This window comes from Scyliorhinus torazame, chromosome 2 (genome assembly GCF_047496885.1).
Source record: "Scyliorhinus torazame isolate Kashiwa2021f chromosome 2, sScyTor2.1, whole genome shotgun sequence".
NCBI classification, from domain to species: Eukaryota; Metazoa; Chordata; class Chondrichthyes; order Carcharhiniformes; family Scyliorhinidae; genus Scyliorhinus; species Scyliorhinus torazame.
In genome coordinates, this window is record NC_092708.1 from 347624790 (window position 1) to 347642716 (window position 17927).

At 52.1% G+C, this 17927-nt stretch overlaps 1 non-coding gene and 1 pseudogene across 1 annotated transcript; both read right to left on the reverse strand.

The window, feature by feature from the left end:
* Positions 1-7409: 7409 nt before the first annotated feature.
* Positions 7410-17927, reverse strand: part of LOC140407516 (dual specificity protein phosphatase 18-like) — a 63439-nt pseudogene continuing 52921 nt past the window's right edge.
* LOC140408131 (U6 spliceosomal RNA) lies at positions 12632-12737 on the reverse strand. Its single transcript, XR_011940048.1, has one exon. It is a non-coding gene; the product is annotated as a U6 spliceosomal RNA (small nuclear RNA).

The window sequence follows — 17927 nt, forward strand, 5'->3', positions numbered from 1 at the left end:
GTTGCACCTTGAGGGTTGCCAGGCCGCAGATAGTGAGTGGGGGTATTGGGCCGCCGAATTTGAAGGTTAGGCTCTGTAGATTGCACTGGAAGTCTAATCCCAGTAATGTGGGGGCGCAGAGTTGGGGAAGGACGTAGAGCCTGTAGTTTTTGAACTCCCTCCATTGCACCGTTAGGGTAACTATGCAGAAGCCTTTGATCTGTACGGAGTGGGATCCTGCAGCTAGGGAAATCTCTTGTGCGCTGGGACGGATGGTCAAAGAACAGCGTCCTACCGTGTCGGGGTGGATAAAGCTCTCCGTGCTCCCGGAGTCGACCAGGCATGGTGTCTCCTGCCCGTTTATCAGCACCGTTGTCGTCGTCGTCTGGAGCGTCCGGGGCCGTGCTTGGTCCAGCGTCATTGAAGCCAGACGTGGTTGTAATGGTTGAGCATCTTCTTCGAACCCCATGGAGCCGTTGACACTGGGGTCCGTTGTTGCCGTCCAAGATGGCGTCGGGGGTGAACAAGATGGCTGCCCCCATGCATCGCACATGGCTGGGGGGTCACAAGATGGTGACGGGGGTGGACAAAATGGCCACCCCCATGCGTCGCACACGTCTGGGGTGGTCCAAGATGGCGGCGCCCTTCCTCCCCTCGTGGTGGCCGGGACCCAAAATGGCGGCACCTGCAGGTCGCACATGGGGCGCTGGGGGATTGGGGAGTGTTAGGAACGCGCAGGGCTCCCTCTTCTCTGGGGGCAGCGGTGGTCGGGACCCAGAGTGGTAGCGCCGGCGGGTCATACATGGGGCGCTGGGGGGGTTGGGGAGCGTAAACGGCGTGCAGGGCTCCCTGTTCTCCCGGGACAGCGGCGACCTCGCGGGACCGGCACACAGCCGCGAAATGGCCCTTTTTCCCGCAGCTCTTACAGATCGCTGCGCGTGCCGGGCAGCGCTGCCGGGGGTGGTTCGCCTGGCCGCAGAAATAGCAGCGGGCTCCCCCGGTGCGACTTGGCGTTTGAACCGCGCAAGCCTGTGGGGTGTCCGGGGGGGGGTGGGTTTGTCGCGACGGGTGCGTACGGAGCCCAATGGGCTGCTGCGCGGTCGGGGCCGTAGGCGCGGGTATTTTGCGCGGCCACGTCTAGGGAGGCTGCTAGGGCCCGTGCCTCTGAGAGTCCTAGCGACTCTTTTTCTAGAAGTCTTTGGCGGATTTGGGAGGAGTTCATACCTGCCACAAAAGCATCGCGCATTAACATGTCCGTGTGTTCATTTGCGTTCACCGGCGGGCAGCTGCAGGCCTGTCCCAAAATTAGTAGCGCGGCGTAGAATTCATCTATCGATTCTCCGGGACTTTGCCGTCTCGTTGCGAGTTGATAGCGAGCGTAGATCTGGTTTACTGGGCGAACATAGAGACTTTTTAGTGCTGCGAACGCCGTCTGGAAATCCTCTGCGTCTTCGATGAGGGAGAAAATCTCTGTGCTTAACCTCGAGTGCAGGACCTGTAGTTTTTGGTCTTCTGTGACCCGGCCGGTGGCCGTTCTGAGGTAGGCCTCGAAACAAGTCTGCCAGTGCTTGAAAGCTGCTGCTGCGTTCACTGCGTGGGGGCTGATCCTCAGGCATTCCGGGATGATCCTGAGCTCCATAGTCCTTTAGTCACGCTTAATAAATTGTAGCGCACAAAGACTCCGAGAGACGAATAGAGTGAAGTCGATGAGGCTTTATTAAGCGTGACTGTTCCCCCGCAGTTCAGTAGTAGACTGCCTGCGGGGGAGGACTCCTGGTACTTATACTCCGCCTTCAGGGCGGAGCTAGAGGTCAACGTCCAACCAGGACCCGGGATCTGTCAGCCAATGACATCACGGCTTCACAGTCCCACATGACCCCTAATGCATACTACCACAATCCTTAAAACTCGTGCTGGATTCTTCGTGGCCCTCACAAAACTGGCGACGAGGGTTAAAGTGATTAGCTGTCTACACTGCTGAAGCCACCTCCCTGGATTTTTGTTGGATACAGGTTGGAAGTTGTTTTCTATTACACCATGCCTCTGTACGGACGTTTGGATGTTTTTGATGCTGCGCTGGAAAGCTGGAACCAGTACGCACAACGGATGCGTTACTATTTCCGGGCAAACAATATCACCGAAAACGAGCGCCAGGTGGTCATATTGCTCACCGCCTGCGGCCCGCATATGTTTGGGGTGATTAGGAGCCTTACGTACCCCGCTGCGCCGGACACCAAAACGTTCGATGAACTTGTGAATATAGTGGGGCAACATTTTAACCCAACCCCGTCCACGATAGTCCAACGTTACCCGTTTAATACCGCTGAGAGGACCCTAGGAGAATCCCTTGCCGACTTTCTATCCAAGCTACGCAGGATTGCGGAGTACTGTGACTATGGTGAGACGTTGTCAGAAATGTTACGCGACCATTTAGTTTGCGGTATTAACAATGCGGCCACCCAGAGAAAGTTGTTAGCTGAGCCAACATTGACTTTTCAACAGGCCATTCAAATAGTATTTTCCCGAGAGAGCACAGAACGAGGAGTGCAGGAGCTACAGGGAATGGAGGTGCATGCCTTGGGGCACAACCCCTTCCGTCTGAAAACGTCCCCCCGCACTCCTGTGGTACCTTGGGCAAGGCGACGTCCGGATCGACGTCAGTGGCTGTCAGACATTCCTCCCCGAAGGGAGCCTTCTCCAGAACCAATGGATGAGGAACCATGTCCGTGTCAGACTTGTAGGCGCTGACCCCGTCGCGAACGCCGGTCCTGGGGGCGCCAGAGGCACCGTCGTTCCAACCGAAACTGGGACCAGCCCAGGAGCCGTACCTTCCATGTGGATGAACCTGCGGCGACTACTCCTGAGGACGTGGAGATGGAGGGCGACTGCCTGCAGCTGCATTGTGTGGCAGCTCCCCGTGTGGTCCCCATTAAGGTGACAGTACGGGTCAATGGTCACCCGCTTGAGATGGAGTTGGACACTGGTGCAGCGGTCTCCGTGATCGCCCAGAGGACATTCGACTGCATCAAGCAGGGTATACAGACCCTTACATTAACCGACTCACAGGCCAGGTTGGCCACCTACACGGGGGAACTATTGGACATTGCAGAAACTACGATGACCCCTGTTGTTTATGGACTCCAGGAGGGGCATTTCCCACTTATCATGGTGCGCGGCCATGGGCCCAGCCTGTTGGGTCGGGACTAGTTGCGCCATTTGCGGTTGCAGTGGCAGCACATCCTCCAAACAGTTTCTGGAGGGTTGACTGAGGTGCTCGGACGATACCCAGATGTATTCCAACCCGGTTTGGGGAAAATAAAAGGGGCCGTAGCCCATATCCAAGTCAAACCAGGAGCCACGCCGCACTATTTACGGGCTAGACCAGTGACCTACGCCTTGCTCGTGAAGGTAGAAGGGGAGCTCACTCGTTTGGAGACTTTGGGCATCCGTTTCGCTGACTGGGCAGCACCAATTGTACTTGTAATGAAGCCAGATGCCACAGTTCGCTTGTACGGCGACTATACACTTACAGTGAATACGGCTTCCCGACTCGACCGATATCCAATGCCTCGCATAGAGAATCTCTACGCGAAGTTTGCAGGCGGACTCTCGTTCACAAAATTAGATATGAGTCACGCCTACCTACAGTTGGAGCTGGACGCTGCCTCCCGACCATATGGAACGATTAATACACACCGGGGCCTGTATGAATATACACCTTTGCCCTTTGGAGTATCCTCTGCCTGCTCTATCTTTCAACGCGTTATGGAGGGCATTTTGAGAGGTTTACCGTGTGTCGCTGTCCACTTAGATGACGTTTTGATCACAGGGACGTTGGAGCAGGAACATTTGGAAACTCTGGAGGGTGTCCTTCGACGCTTTTTGGAGGCTGGAGTCCATTTACGTCGCACAAAGTGCGTCTTTCAGGCGAAGGAAGCAGTCTACCTGGGTTATCGGGTGGACCGCGAAGGTTTGCACCCCGTCGCAGAGAAGGTGCGTGCGATTCAACAGGCTCCCGTCCCGACTGACACTTCGCATCTTCGTTCTTTTCTCTGCCTCGTAAACTATTACGGGAAGTTCCTCCCCAATCTGGCAACTGCGCTGGCCCCGTTGCACCTTCTGCTAAAGAAAAATCACACCTGGGTTTGGGGTCAGCCACAAGAAACCGCTTTCCGGCGGGTAAAACAACAATTGTCGTCGTCTGGGTTATTAACCCACTATGATCCTGGAAAGCCTTTGCTCGTCACTTGTGATGCATCCCCGTATGGTATTGGGGTCGTACTGTCCCACAAGATGGAGAACGGGGCCGAGCGGCCGATAGCTTTCGCCTCCCGCACATTGACTACAGCGGAAAAAAAGTACGCGCAGATCGAGAAGGAGGGACTGGCAGTGGTCTTTGCGGTGAAACGCTTCCACCAGTACGTGTATGGCCGCCATTTCACTATCGTGACTGATCATAAGCCTCTGCTGGGACTTTTCAGAGAGGATAAGCCAATACCGCCCATTGCTTCCGCACGGATCCAGCACTGGGCTTTGTTGCTCGCTGCATATGAGTATTCTCTGGAGCACAAACCAGGAACGCAGATAGCAAATGCCGACGCACTGAGCCGATTGCCTTTATCGACCGGCCCCCACGACCGGTGAGGTGGTTGCAACCCTAAGTTTTATGGACACCTTGCCTGTCACGGCATCACAGATCCGTGAGTGGACCCAGGCGGAGACAGTCCTGTCAAAGGTTCGGCACATAGTCCTGTATGGTGGGCAGCATAGACAGCTCCCAGGTGAGTTGCGGGCATTTTCCTCCAAGCTGTCAGAATTCAGCGTGGAAGAATGCATGCTCTTTTGGGGGACGCATGTGATTGTCCCGGAAAAAGGGCAGGAGCTGATACTAAGAGACTTGCACAATGGGCATCCAGGTGTGACCAAAATGAAAATGTTGGCCCGGAGTTATGTCTTGTGGCCAGGCCTCGACACCGACATTGAGAAGGTGACCCAAAACTGCTCCATTTGCCAGGAGCATCAGAAGCTTCCGCCGGCCGCACCCCTACATCACTGGGAATGGCCAGGGCGGCCTTGGGCGCGCTTGCATGCAGATTTTGCCGGCCCTTTTCAAGGATCCATTTTCCTTCTATTAATCGACGCCCAGTCTAAATGGCTAGAGGTGCATAAGATGCAGGGGACAACGTCCTGCAACAATTAAGAAGATGTGTTTGTCTTTTAGTACCCATGGCCTCCCCGAGGTGCTGGTCACGGATAACGGCACTCCATTCACGAGTGAGGAGTTTGCAAGGTTCATGAAGATGAACGGCATACGCCATATCCGCACTGCCCCTTACCACCCGGCTTCAAATGGGTTGGCGGAGCGCGCAGTGCAGACATTCAAACAAGGCCTAAAGAAGCAGTCTTCCGGGTCAATGGACACGAGACTGGCTCGCTTTTTGTTTTCGTATAGGACCACCCCCCCATGCGGTGACTGGGGTAGCTCCCGCAGAACTCCTAATGGGCCGGAGACTTTGCACCCACCTTAGCATGGTTTTCCCGGACATTGGCGCAAAAGTACGCCGCACACAAGAACGGCAGGGACAGGGTTTTTCTCGGCATCGGCCGATTCGGCAGTTTGCACCCGGTGACCCAGTGTTCATTCGGAATTTTGCTAGTGGTGCCCAGTGGGTCCCTGGCGTAATCTTTCACCAAACGGGCCCTATATCTTACCAGGTGCAAGCTCAGGGTCGTCTCCAGCGCAAACATGAATACCACGTTCGGTCCAGAAGACTATCCCTTCCAAATATTCCCCACCCCCGGAGCTCATTTCTACAGCCATAGAGACCAGAGACAATGGAAAGTAGTCCTCACAATCTTCCTCTGGTGCCTCACTCAAAGCCTGTGCAGGTCGTTACAGAACCGTGTGGAGATAGAGACGCCGAGACAACAGAGGCACCAGACTCTGACTCCGCGATGGAGACACAGGACGCATCAGAGGGGGAATCCTCGGGCCCACGGGCCGTGGATGTACAACCGTTACGCTGTTCATCACGGAAGCGCTGGTCTCCGTCTCGTTACACGCCGTCCGATCCAGTGCCTCGTGCAAATGGTGTCCGGCCTGTGGCAAAACGAGTCCAACGCCCCCCTTCGCCAGGGTCTTCGGTGTGTTCCTTGGACTTTGGGGGGGGAGGGATGTTATAACCTGCCTGCTTACCATTGGCTCGGGACGAATGACAATCCCACAATCCTGCGGGAGTATGAGCTTCCCCAATGAGGGGGCGGAGAAATCATTAGCAGACTCCCTGTATAAATAAAGCTGGCCAGTTTGGAACCTGCAGGAAGGAGTGAGCAGCAAGCAAAGTTGCTGCTGCTGTTGTATATATATGTTATTGTAAATAAATGTTATTTCTTTGTATCCTTAAAACTCGTGCTGGATTCTTCGTGGCCCTCACAAAAGATGTGCTGCAATTTATTAAACCTAGCCGTGTAAAATTAATACAACTTTAGAACTGAATGCAATATACTCAGATACAAGTCTATAATTGCATGTCTTAGCTTGGATCATAAGTGGTGCTTGAGGATGTTTATCTTACACAGGGATCACACGCTCTCAATGAAGCAAACCATCCAAAGACAGCACATCCGACAGAAGCAGAAACACATTATAATGGTGGCTTTTCCTCCTGAAATGTCAGGTTATTGAAAGGTCCCACTGCAGATTCCGAATCAATAACTGACCAGCAGCAAGGCTAGTAAAAAATAAGGTTCAAGTCAGCAGCAGCAATGACTGACTGCAGAAAGGAAATGTTCCACTTAAATATCATTACACTGGTTGATAGAACAAGAGTGGATGAAAATGAGTGTAGCGGAGAGAAGATATTTGTGGACCCCATACTTGACAAAGAACAGCATTTTAGTACACAGGAGCTTCCTGAAGTTGCCCTCGTCTTGCTTGAGGGTCATTGGGCAGCACAATGGCACTACTGCCTCACAGAGCCAGGGACGCGGGTTCAATCCCGACCTTGGGTGACTAGGTGGAGTTTGCACGTTCTCCGCATATCTTCCTGGGTTTCCTCTGGGTGTTCCGGTTTTCCCCCACAATCCTAAGATGTACAGCTGAGTGGATTGGCTATGCTAAATTGCCCCTTGGTGTCCAAAAGATTAGGTGGGGTTACGGGATTACGGGAATAGAGTGGGAGAGTGAACCCTGGGTCGGTGCTCTTTCAGGGGGTCGATGCAGACTAGATGGGCTGAATGGCCTCTTTCTGCACTGTAGGGCTTCTATGATTCTATGGAATCTTTGAGATGATTTATGTGTGGTATCTAAAATAATGTTATCTTATCCACGGATGCCTTTGTAGGCAAACATATATAAACGTAACTTATATGTCTATATATGTCTCCCGTAACGGGAGACAAATATTATTGGATGTACAATAAAAACAAGTTCATCTTTCTTCTTCTTCATATATGTCTGGGACAACTCCCAAGTGGTGACACAACCATTTCATAGAGTTTTATAGAATTTACAGTGCAGAAGGAGGGCTTTCGGCCCATCGAGTCTGCACCTGCTCTTTGAAAGAGCACCCGACCCAAGGTCAACACCTCCACCCTATCCCCATAACCCAGTAACCCCAACCAACACTAAGGCCAATTTTGAACACTAAGGGCAATTTAGCATGGCCAATCCACCTAACCTGCACATCTTTGGACTGTGGGAGGAAACCAGAGCACCCGGAGGAAACCCACGCGCACACGGGGAGAACGTGCAGACTCCGCACAGACAGTGAACCAAGCCGGGAATCGAACCTGGGACCCTGGAGCTGTGAAGCAATTGTGCTAACCACAATGCTACCGTGCTGCTAGTTTTTCCAAAGAGCCCTTTGTACTCAATCAGCTGCTTCCATTATCTGCTATTTGATCTAATTATAGGCCAGCATGCCCTCAGCCAAGCACGAACCTCAAGCAGAGACTTTTGATGGTACTTCAGGAGGTAAGCAGGGAATAACGTGGCAGATCTACTGATTCCTGCAACATAGCGCAGCAGTGTTCATTCACGTAATTTTTCAACGAGATGGATTTTGTTCGCCACTGTGCCAAAGAACTCACTTAACTGAGCATCGGGTAAATATAGCATCAGGAATATTAATATACTCAATGCCAGGAAGCAGAGCTGATCACCTCAAGGGCCACACTGATTAAACATGTGACTCCACTGACCTGCAAGAGACTATGATTATCATAGAATTTACAGTGCAGAAGGAGGTCATATGGCCCACCGAATCTGCACCAGCCCTTGGAAAGAGCACCTGACTTAAGCCCATACCTCCACCCTATTCGCATAGCCCAATAACCCCACCTAACCTTTTTGGGTACCAAGGGGCAAGTTAACATAGCCAATCCACCTAACCTGCAGATCGTTGGACTGTGGGTGGAAACCGGAGCACCCGGAGGAAACCCACACAGACATAGTGAGAAAGTGCAAACTCCACGCAGTCACACGAGGCCGGAATTGAACCCGGGACCCTGGAGCTGTGAGGCAGCAGTGCTAACCACTGTTATGTGAAGCATCAGCCTTGTTTAAATATAAACTGCGTGTGATCGGAGCCAGACCCAAGACTCCTGGTGTGGCCTGCACAGAGTGAAGTGATGAAATGCTTTTCACTGTCGAGTGGAGATTCAAATCTATTACGAATAGAACATCACAGGTTTTTTCAAATCTTTGGCATAACACTCAAGTTGCCTAGACAGGAAAAAAGAGTTATAGTACTAATTAGAGCAAGGACAATGATAGATTCTTACCAGTAAATAACATTCATTTTGATGATCGGGCTGTGTGGACAACTACTTACATTTATAAAGCATCTTTAACATAGTAAAACACTCCAAGGTACTTCACACAAGTGTTACCTGACAAAAGTTTGCACAGACGATATGGTCACAGGTCACAGGCCGGACATTTGGTCAAAGCGCTCGATTTTAAAAAGGTTTAAGGAGGGACTTCCGGTGGCCTAGAACACTGAAGGCATGGCTGCCAGTGAGGTTACTGGGTTATGGGGATAAAGTGGAGGTGTTGACCTTGGGTAGGGTGCTCTTTCCAAGAGCCGGTGCAGACGTGATGGGCCGAATGGCCTCCTTCTGCACTGTAAATTCTATGAAAGCTAAATTCTATGATGGGATGAACGAAGCCAGGGTTGCACAGGAGGTCAAAACTAGAAAAGTTCAGTGCACTCTGTAGGCTGCAGGTCACAGATAATGGGAGGGTCAACCCCATGCATGCATTCTATAAATGGCAATGAGCAAAATGTTGAGAATGATTTGGTTTGTTAATACTGTGGTTAATGCCTTCTGTCTCGTAATAGAGAACATGCAGGGCTAATCAAACCGAGGATTAGCAAGCATAAATTGTGCATGGGGGGAAGGGAACATCAGTGGTACTGATAAATACAGCTAAAATTACAAAAAGCAACAACAGGGAAGAAGAATGCGGAGAAAATATTTCACGTTCCCTGGAGTATATTAAGCATTATTTGCACAATATTGTTAAATGCAAAGAGCTTTCACATTTCATGCTTGTGGGCAATATTGTTTTATTAGAATATCTGAAATATATTCCATGTGGCTAAAAGAAGCCAGGGAGAAAATTATGAAGGCTCTGACGATCACGTTTTAATCCTCCCAGGCTACATGGATGGTACCAGAGGACTGCCAACATTGTACTGTTTAAAACAGCACAGGAAGGGATAATCTGAGTTTGGAAACAAATGGACTCATTAGCGATAAACAGCATGGTTTTGTGAAGGGGAGGTCTTGCCTCACTAACTTGATCGAGTTTTTTGAGGAGGTGACAAAGATGGTTGATGAGGGGAGGGTAGTGGATGTTGTTTACATGGACTTCAGTGAAGCCTTTGACAAGGTGCCTCATGGCAGACTAGTACAAAAGGGAAAGTCACATGGGATCAGAGGTGAGGTGGCAAGATGGATACAGAACTTTCTCGGTCACAGAAGACAGAGGTTAGCAGTAGAAAGGTGTTTTTCTGAATGGAAGGTTGTGACTAGTGGTGTTCCACATGGATCTGTGCTGGGGCCTCTGTTGTTTGTGTACATATATGATTTGGAGGAAAATGTGACTGGTCTGATTAATAAGTTCACGGATGACACCAAGGTTAGTGGAGTGGCAGATTGTGGTTTAGCACACTGGGCTAAATAGCTGGCTATTAAAGCAGACCAAGGCAGGCCAGCAGCACAGTTCAATTCCCGTACCAGCCTCCCCGAACAGGTGCCGGAATGTGGCGACTAGTGGCTTTTCACAGTAACTTCATTGAAGCCTACTTGTGACAATAAGCGATTTTCATTTCATTTTCATTAGTGTTGAGGATTGTCAGCGGATACATCAGGACATAGATAAGTTGGAGACTTGGGCAGAGAAATGGCAAATGGAGTTTAATTCGGACAAATGTGAGGTAATGCATTTTAGTAGGTCTAACATAGAGGGGAAATATATAGTAAATGGCAAAACTCTTAGGAATATAGAAAGTCAGAGAGATCTGGACGTACAGGTCCACAGATCTTTGAAAGTGGCAACACAAGTGGACAAGGTAGTCAAGAAAGCATACAGAATGCTTGCCTTCATTGGACGGGGCACCGAATATAAAAACTAGCAAGTCATGTTACCTTGGTGAGGCCCCACTTGGAATATTGCGCATAATCCTGGTCGCCACTCTACCCAAAGGATGTGGAGGCTTTTGAGAGGGTGCAGAGGAGGTTTACTAGGATGTTGCCTGGTCTGGAGGGTGTTAGCTATGTGGCGAGGCTGAATAGGCTAGGTCTGTTTTCATTAGAACGACGGAGGCTGAGGGGCGACCTGATAGAGCTCTACAGGATTATTAGAGGCATGGGTAGAATGGTTGGGCAGGTATTCTTTCCCAGGGTGGAGGGGTCAGTCACTAGTGGCATTGGTTGAAGGTCCATGGGGCAAAGTTTAGAGGAGATGTGCGAGGCAGGCTTATTACACAGAGGGTGGTAAGTGCCTGGAACGCGTTACCTGGGGAGTTGAGGAAGCAGATACATTAACGGCATTCAAAAGGCATCTAGACAAATGCATGGATAGGATGGGTATAGAGGTATACGGCACAAGGAAGTGCTGAGGGTTTTGACCAAGGGTGGTTTCATGTCCGGTACAGGCTTGGAGGGCCGAACGGCCTGTTCCTGTGCAGTATTGTTCCTTGTTCTTTGTTATTGACTGCCCCTTCCAGCCCAGGCAACATGAGGATCATCCTTGGCATGGTGATCTCAGGCAGCCCTCTGCTCGACAGCATCCTCCCGGACTGACTTATTAAACTCTGAAGTGGTCTTCTCAACCTGAACAGCTCTGCCTGAAAGCTGATGAGCAGCCCAGGCGATTCAGTGACGAATCAGTGCAAGAATACTTTTCCTTTCCTAAAATCTGCTCCCGCAGACATATGCCTTTGAAACTGTGGCTTTTTGAAGTGTTAGAGGCTTCCTCCAAAGCCCACAACACTTGAAGAGGCTTTGGAGGAAGATCCTTTGAAATGCTAAGCATCCATTCAATTTCATAAAGCAATATCTGTTACCAGCCTGTGATTGACAGTTCATTGATTCAAACACAACTGCTGAGAGTGTTGTTTGGTTATCTTTCCCTTCATTCTTGAATGCATCTCAAATACCCTGCTTTGATGCTAACCACAATGTTTATGACCACTCTATGATTTACAGCTCCTAGGGTAAACGGGACATCCTCTTGTGCAAGGATGAGCCTGATACAGATTAAGGTGGTGCACAGGGTGCATATGACTCGGGCAAGAATGAGTGGGTTCTTTCAGGGGGTAGCAGATGGGTGTGAGAGGTGTGGGCGGGGGCCAGCGAATCACGCGCACATGTTTTGGGGTTGCAAAAAATTGGGAAGATTCTGGGTGGGAGTGTTCGCAGTCTGAGCTAGGATAGCGGAGGAGGAGGTGGACCCAAACCCTTTGGTGGCGATATTTGGGGTCTCAGAGAAGCTGGAAATCATGGAGAGGAAGAAGGCCGATGTCATGGCCTTCGCCTCTCTGATTGCACAGCAGCGAATTTTGCTGGAGTGGTGGTCGGCATCACCACCCGGGGTAGCGACTTGGTTGGGTGACCTGTACGACTTACTGTGATCAGAGGAGATAAAGTATGAGTTAAAGGGTTCTTCAAGGGGGGTTTGAGGAAAGATGGGGGATGTTTGTGACCGTGGTTGTGGGGCTGTTCACCGCGGGGGGGTGGGGGGGGTGAAAAAGGGGAAAAATCTGTACAGACTGTATAGTTGATTGTTGGGAAGCATGTTCCCCGGGGTGTTTGTTCACTGTAACCTGTTTTGATACATGTTTGTGATAAAATACATTTTTAAAAAATGATTGACAGCATTATGGGAGGGGGAGTGGAGCCTGTCGCTGAACGCTGGGATTGGGTCGCCCGCTCAAAATGGTGATCCAATGCATAAAGTTGCATGGTCAAGGGCTGTAACTATAGCTGGGCGCCTCTCCCAGGACCAGCCCTGATTCTCCGCTGGCAGGAACATTTAGCCTCCGGAACGGAGAATCCCAGCATGTTGAATTTGACGGATGATTGGTGTCTGAAGTAGAAGAAAATGTGGATATTTTGCAGAAGGTGTAATGTTTTGCAAGTGTAAAATATGGAACGCTACACAAATTTGCTCATCAGCCATGCACAGGGCCATGCTAACCTTCCCTATATTGTTCCAATTTTAATTTATGTGCTGCTAAAGCAAGCACAACTGGGTAGTGAAGATCAGTGTCTTACAAATGCTCAATATTGACAGCCTTTACTTGTCGGGCTGAGTTACTGTAGTTAAATTTTCCCTCTACTGTAGATTTACGTTCTGCCACAATCTATCACATCAAACAATTTGTGCTACAACAACAATTGGCCTTTTCTATTTTGAGATTTCACACTGACAGGTCAGCAGATGTCCATGTGAAGAATTATGGTCACTGGTTTACTCAGGTCACAGCTCCCTCTTCGAATATGCTGCTGAAGACTAGACATTCAGCATCAGGATGCAGAAAAACAGGCCCACAAGGCTTTCCTTCAAATATTTACACGGGTGCTGTTGCTCAAGTTTATATTGAGCTTAATTGATTGGAAACCTGTCGGAGGCTGAAGATAAAGATATCAGAGTGGGAATGGGGTTGAGAATTAAAATGGAAGGTAGCTGGAGACTTAAGGGGCGAGATTCTCCGACCCCACGCCGGGTCGGAGAATCGCCGGGGGCTGGCGTGAATCCCGCCCCCGCCGGTTGCCGAATTCTCCGGCACCGGATATTCGGCGGGGGCGGGAATCGCCTGGAAGGGCCGAAGTCCCGCTGCTAGAATGCCTGTCCCGCCGGCGTGGATTAAACCACCTCTCTTACCGGCGGGACAAGGCGGCGCGGGCGGGCTCCGTGGTCCTGGGGGGGGCGCGGGGCGATCTGGCCCCGGGGGGTGCCCCCACGGTGGCCTGGCCCGCGATCGGAGCCCACCGATCCGCGGGCGTGCGTGTGCCGTGGGGGCACTCTTTTCCTTCCGCCTTCGCCACGGTTGTGGTGATACACCACTGTACTTCCCTAGCATTGTACATAGTTGTATAATAGTTGTGTGTAACGTGGCTCTGTAATCCTGTGTATGGTACTGTGTATTGTACTGTAGCTCTGTAGAGGTTCGGTCACCTGTATGTAACCTGACCTGGCCACGGAGAGCTCCGCCTTAGCCACTCCCCCGGGAGTTCAGTATAAGACCAACTTCGGTGACCAGGACCCATTTTGTCTGGGGTCGTCTGTGTCAGGTAAGCTTCCTATGTAGTGTATTAAAGCCTTAGTTAAAGTCTCACATGTCTTTGTGGTTCTTGACGCTTAGCGCATCAATTTAATACACTACATAGGAAGCTTACCTGACACAGACGACCCAGGTCTCCACCACGGCGGTGGCGGAAGAGACTCCCTCCACTGCGCATGCGCAGGGATGCCGTGAGCGGCCGCTGACGCTCCCGCGCATGCGCCGACCGGCAATGTGATTTCCGCGCCAGCTTGCGGGGCATCAAAGGCCTTTCCCGCCAGCTGGTGGGCCGGAAATCAGTCCGGCGCGGGCCTAGCCCCTCAAGGTTAGGGCTCGGCCGGTCAAGATGCGGACGATTCCGCACCTTTGGGGCGGCGCGATGCCGGACTGATTTGCGCCGTTTTTGGCGCCGGTCGGCGGACATCGCGCCGATTGCGGAGAATTTCGCCCGTGGTCACTCTTATAGACTGAATGTAGGTGCTCTGCAAACACAGGAGACCACGCCATGAGCAATGTACACAGTGTACTAAGTTGAAAGAAGTATGAGTAAATGATTGGTTCACCTGCAAGGGGCGCATGAGACCATGGACAGTGGGAAGTCAGAAAGTAAAAGGGTAGGCGTCGCCTTTCCTTTACTTGCATGGGACGGCGATGCAGGGGAGGGGGCTGTTGGAAGCGATTGAAGAGGGGCCTTGAGTGTTATGGGAGGACAACTCCATTGGAAATGCTGAAAGGTGGGCAAGATGTGTTTGGAGTGCAAAGGTAGAGGGTTATCCACTGAATACGGAGGCTGCTAAAGTCCAAAGTGGGGCCAAGGGGGACCTCAGCATTGGTCTGCAAGGGAGAGCAAGGGCTGAGAGAGGAAGTTGTGGAATTGGACACACAAGGTCAAACACCCTGTGTGGTAGTATGTATTGGGGGTCATGTGGGACTGGAAGCCCTAATGTCATTGGCTGACAGATCCCGGGTCCTGGTTGGCCGTTGACCTCAAGCTCCGCCCTGAAGGCGGAGTATAAGAAGCCGGAGTCTTCCCCCGCAGGCCAGTTTACTATCGAGCTGCGGGGGAACAGACACGCTTAATAAAGCCTCATCGACTTCACTCTATTCGTCTCACGGAGTCTTTGTGCGCTACAATTTATTAAGCGTGCCTAAAAAAAAAAAAGGACTATGGAGCTCAGGATCATTCTGGAATGCCTGAGGATCAGCCCCCACGCAGTGAACGCGGCAGCAGCCTTCAAGCACTGGCAGACTTGCTTCGAGGCCTACCTCAGAACGACCACCGGCCGAGTCTCAGCAGACCAAAAACTGCAGGTCCTGCACACGAGGGTGAGCACGGAGATTTTCTCCCTCATCGAAGAGTCGGACGATCTCCAGACGGCGTTCGCAGCACTGAAAAGTCTCTATGTCCGCCCTGTTAACCAAATCTACGCTCGCTACCAGCTCGCGACGAGACGGCAAGCTCCCGGAGAATCGATGGACGAGTTCTACGCCGCGCTGCTGATTTTGGGACGAGCCTGCAGCTGCCCGTCGGTGAACGCAAACGAACACACGGACATGTTAATGCGCGATGCTTTTGTGGCAGGTATGCAATCCTCCCAAATCCGCCAAAGACTTCTAGAAAAAGAGTCGCTAGGACTCTCAGAGGCACGGGCCCTAGCAGCCTCCCTAGACGTGGCCGCGCGTAATACCCGCGCCTACGGCCCCGACCGTGCGGCAACCCATTGGTCCCCGTACGTATCCGTCGCGGAAAACCCCCTACCCCCCCCCCCCCGGACACCCCACAGGCTTGCGCGGTCCAAACGCCGAGTCGCACCGGGGGCGCCCGCTGTTATTTCTGCGGCCAGGCGAAACACCCCTGACAGCGCTGCCCGGCCCGCGCAGCTATCTGCAAAAGCTGCGGGAAAAAGGGCCATTATGCGGTTGTGTGCCGGTCCCGCGAGGTCGCCGCCGTCCCAGGAGTACAGGGAGCCCTGCAAGCAGCTTACGCGCCCCAAACCCCCCAGCACGCCATGTACGACCCGCAGGCGCAGCCGCTCTGGGTCCCGACCACCGCGGTCCCGGGAGAACTGGGAGCCCTGCACGCCGCCTACGCTCCCCAACCCCCCTCCCCGCAGCCCATGTATGACCCGCCGCCGGCGCTACCGCTTTGGGTCCCGGCCAACACTCTCCACGGAGAGGAGGGAGTTTTCCGCGTCCCTAACGCCACCCTAACCCCCACCCCGCGCCCCACGCCTGACCCGCCGGCGCCACCTACTTGGGCCCCGACCACCGCTGTCCCCGGTGAGGGAGCTCCGCGCGGTCCTAGCGCTCGCGGTCCAAGCGCTCGCGGTCCTAGCGCCCCCCAGCCCCCCCAGCACACCATGTGCGACCCGCAGATGCCGCCATTTTGGGTCCCGGCCATCACGAGGGGAGGAGGGGCGCCGCCATCTTGGACCGCCCCAGACCTGTACGACGCATGGGGGCGGCCATTTTGTCCACCCCCGCCGCCATCTTGTGACCCCCCAGCCACGTGCGATGTATGGGGGCGGCCATTTTGTTCATCCCCGACGCCATCTTGGACGGCAACAACGGACCCCACTCCACTACTACAACCACGGCTCGCTTTGATTACGCTCGATCAAGCTCGGCCCCGGACACTCCAGATGACGACGACAACGGTACTAATAAACGGCCACGAGTCGCCATGCGTAGTCGACTCCGGGAGCACGGAAAGCTTTATACACCCCGACACGGTAAGACGCTGTTCCTTGACCACCTATCCCAGCGCACAAAAGATTTGCCTAGCTGCAGGATCCCACTCCGTACAGATCCAGGGATTCTGCATAGTTACCCTAACGGTGCAGGGGAGGGAGTTCAAAAACTACAAACTAAACGCCCTTCCCCAACTCTGTGCCCCCACCTTGCTGGGATTAGATTTCCAATGCAATCTACAGAGCCTTACCTTCAAATTCGGCGGCCCCATACCCCCACTCACTATCTGCGGCCTCACAACCCTCAAGGTGCAACCCCCGTCCTTGTTTGCGAACCTCACCCCGGATTGCAAACCCGTCGCCACTAGGAGCAGACGGTACAGCGCCCAGGACCGGACCTTCGTCGATGACACTTTCCATCACTTTGCCGATCATTGAGAGTAGATTGATGGGGCAGAAATTGAACAGGGCATACCTGAGCAATTTTCTACATTATCAGGTAATGGCCAGTGTTGTAACTGTACTGGAACAGCTATGCTCAGACCGAAGCTAGCTCTGGAGCACAGGTGTTCTGTCCTATTTCTGAATGTTGTCAAGGCCTTTTCAGTACCTGAAACCTTCAGCCATTCATTGATATCAAATGAAGTGAACTGAATTGGCTGAAAACTGACATCTTTGGTGCTGGGGACGTCCAGAGAAGGCCAAGATGGATTGTCCACTCAGCACTTCTGGCTGAAGATGGCAGAAAATGCTTCAGCCTTGATGTGCTAGGCTCTTCCATCATTGCCGATGTAAATATTTGTAGAGCATCCTCCAGTTATTTGTTTAATTGTCCCCCACAATTCATGACAGGATGCGGCAGAACTGCCGAGTTTCAATCTGCTCCACTCATTGTGAGATCGCACAGCTCTGTTTGGCACACAAGTAGTCTTGGGTTTTAGCTTCAACAGGTTAGCACCTCAATTTTAGGTATGCTTGGTGTGCTCCTGGCATATTTTCCTGTAATCTTCATTGAACCAGAGTTGACCCCCTGGCTTGGTGGTAATGGTAGAGTGGGGGATATGCCAGATCATGAGGTAACAGAATGTGGTTGTGAACAATTCTACTGCTACTGATGACCCACAGCACCTCACTCTCAACATGGTGGTAGTGCCACACAACAATGGAGAGTACCTTCAATGTGAATACGGGGCTACGTCTCCACAAGGACTATGTGGTGGTCACGCCTACTGATACTGTCATGGACAGATGCATCTGTGTCAGGCAGGTTGGTGAGGATGAGGTCGAGTATGTTTTCCCTTCATGTTGGTTCCCAAACCACCTGTCACAGTCCTAATCTAGCAGCTACATCCTTTAGGACCCGGCCAGCTCGGTCTGTGGTGGTGCTACCCTTGGTGATGAAGGTCAAAGTTCCCACATTCTGCACCCTTGCCCTCAGTGCCCCTTCCAAGTGGTGTCCAAC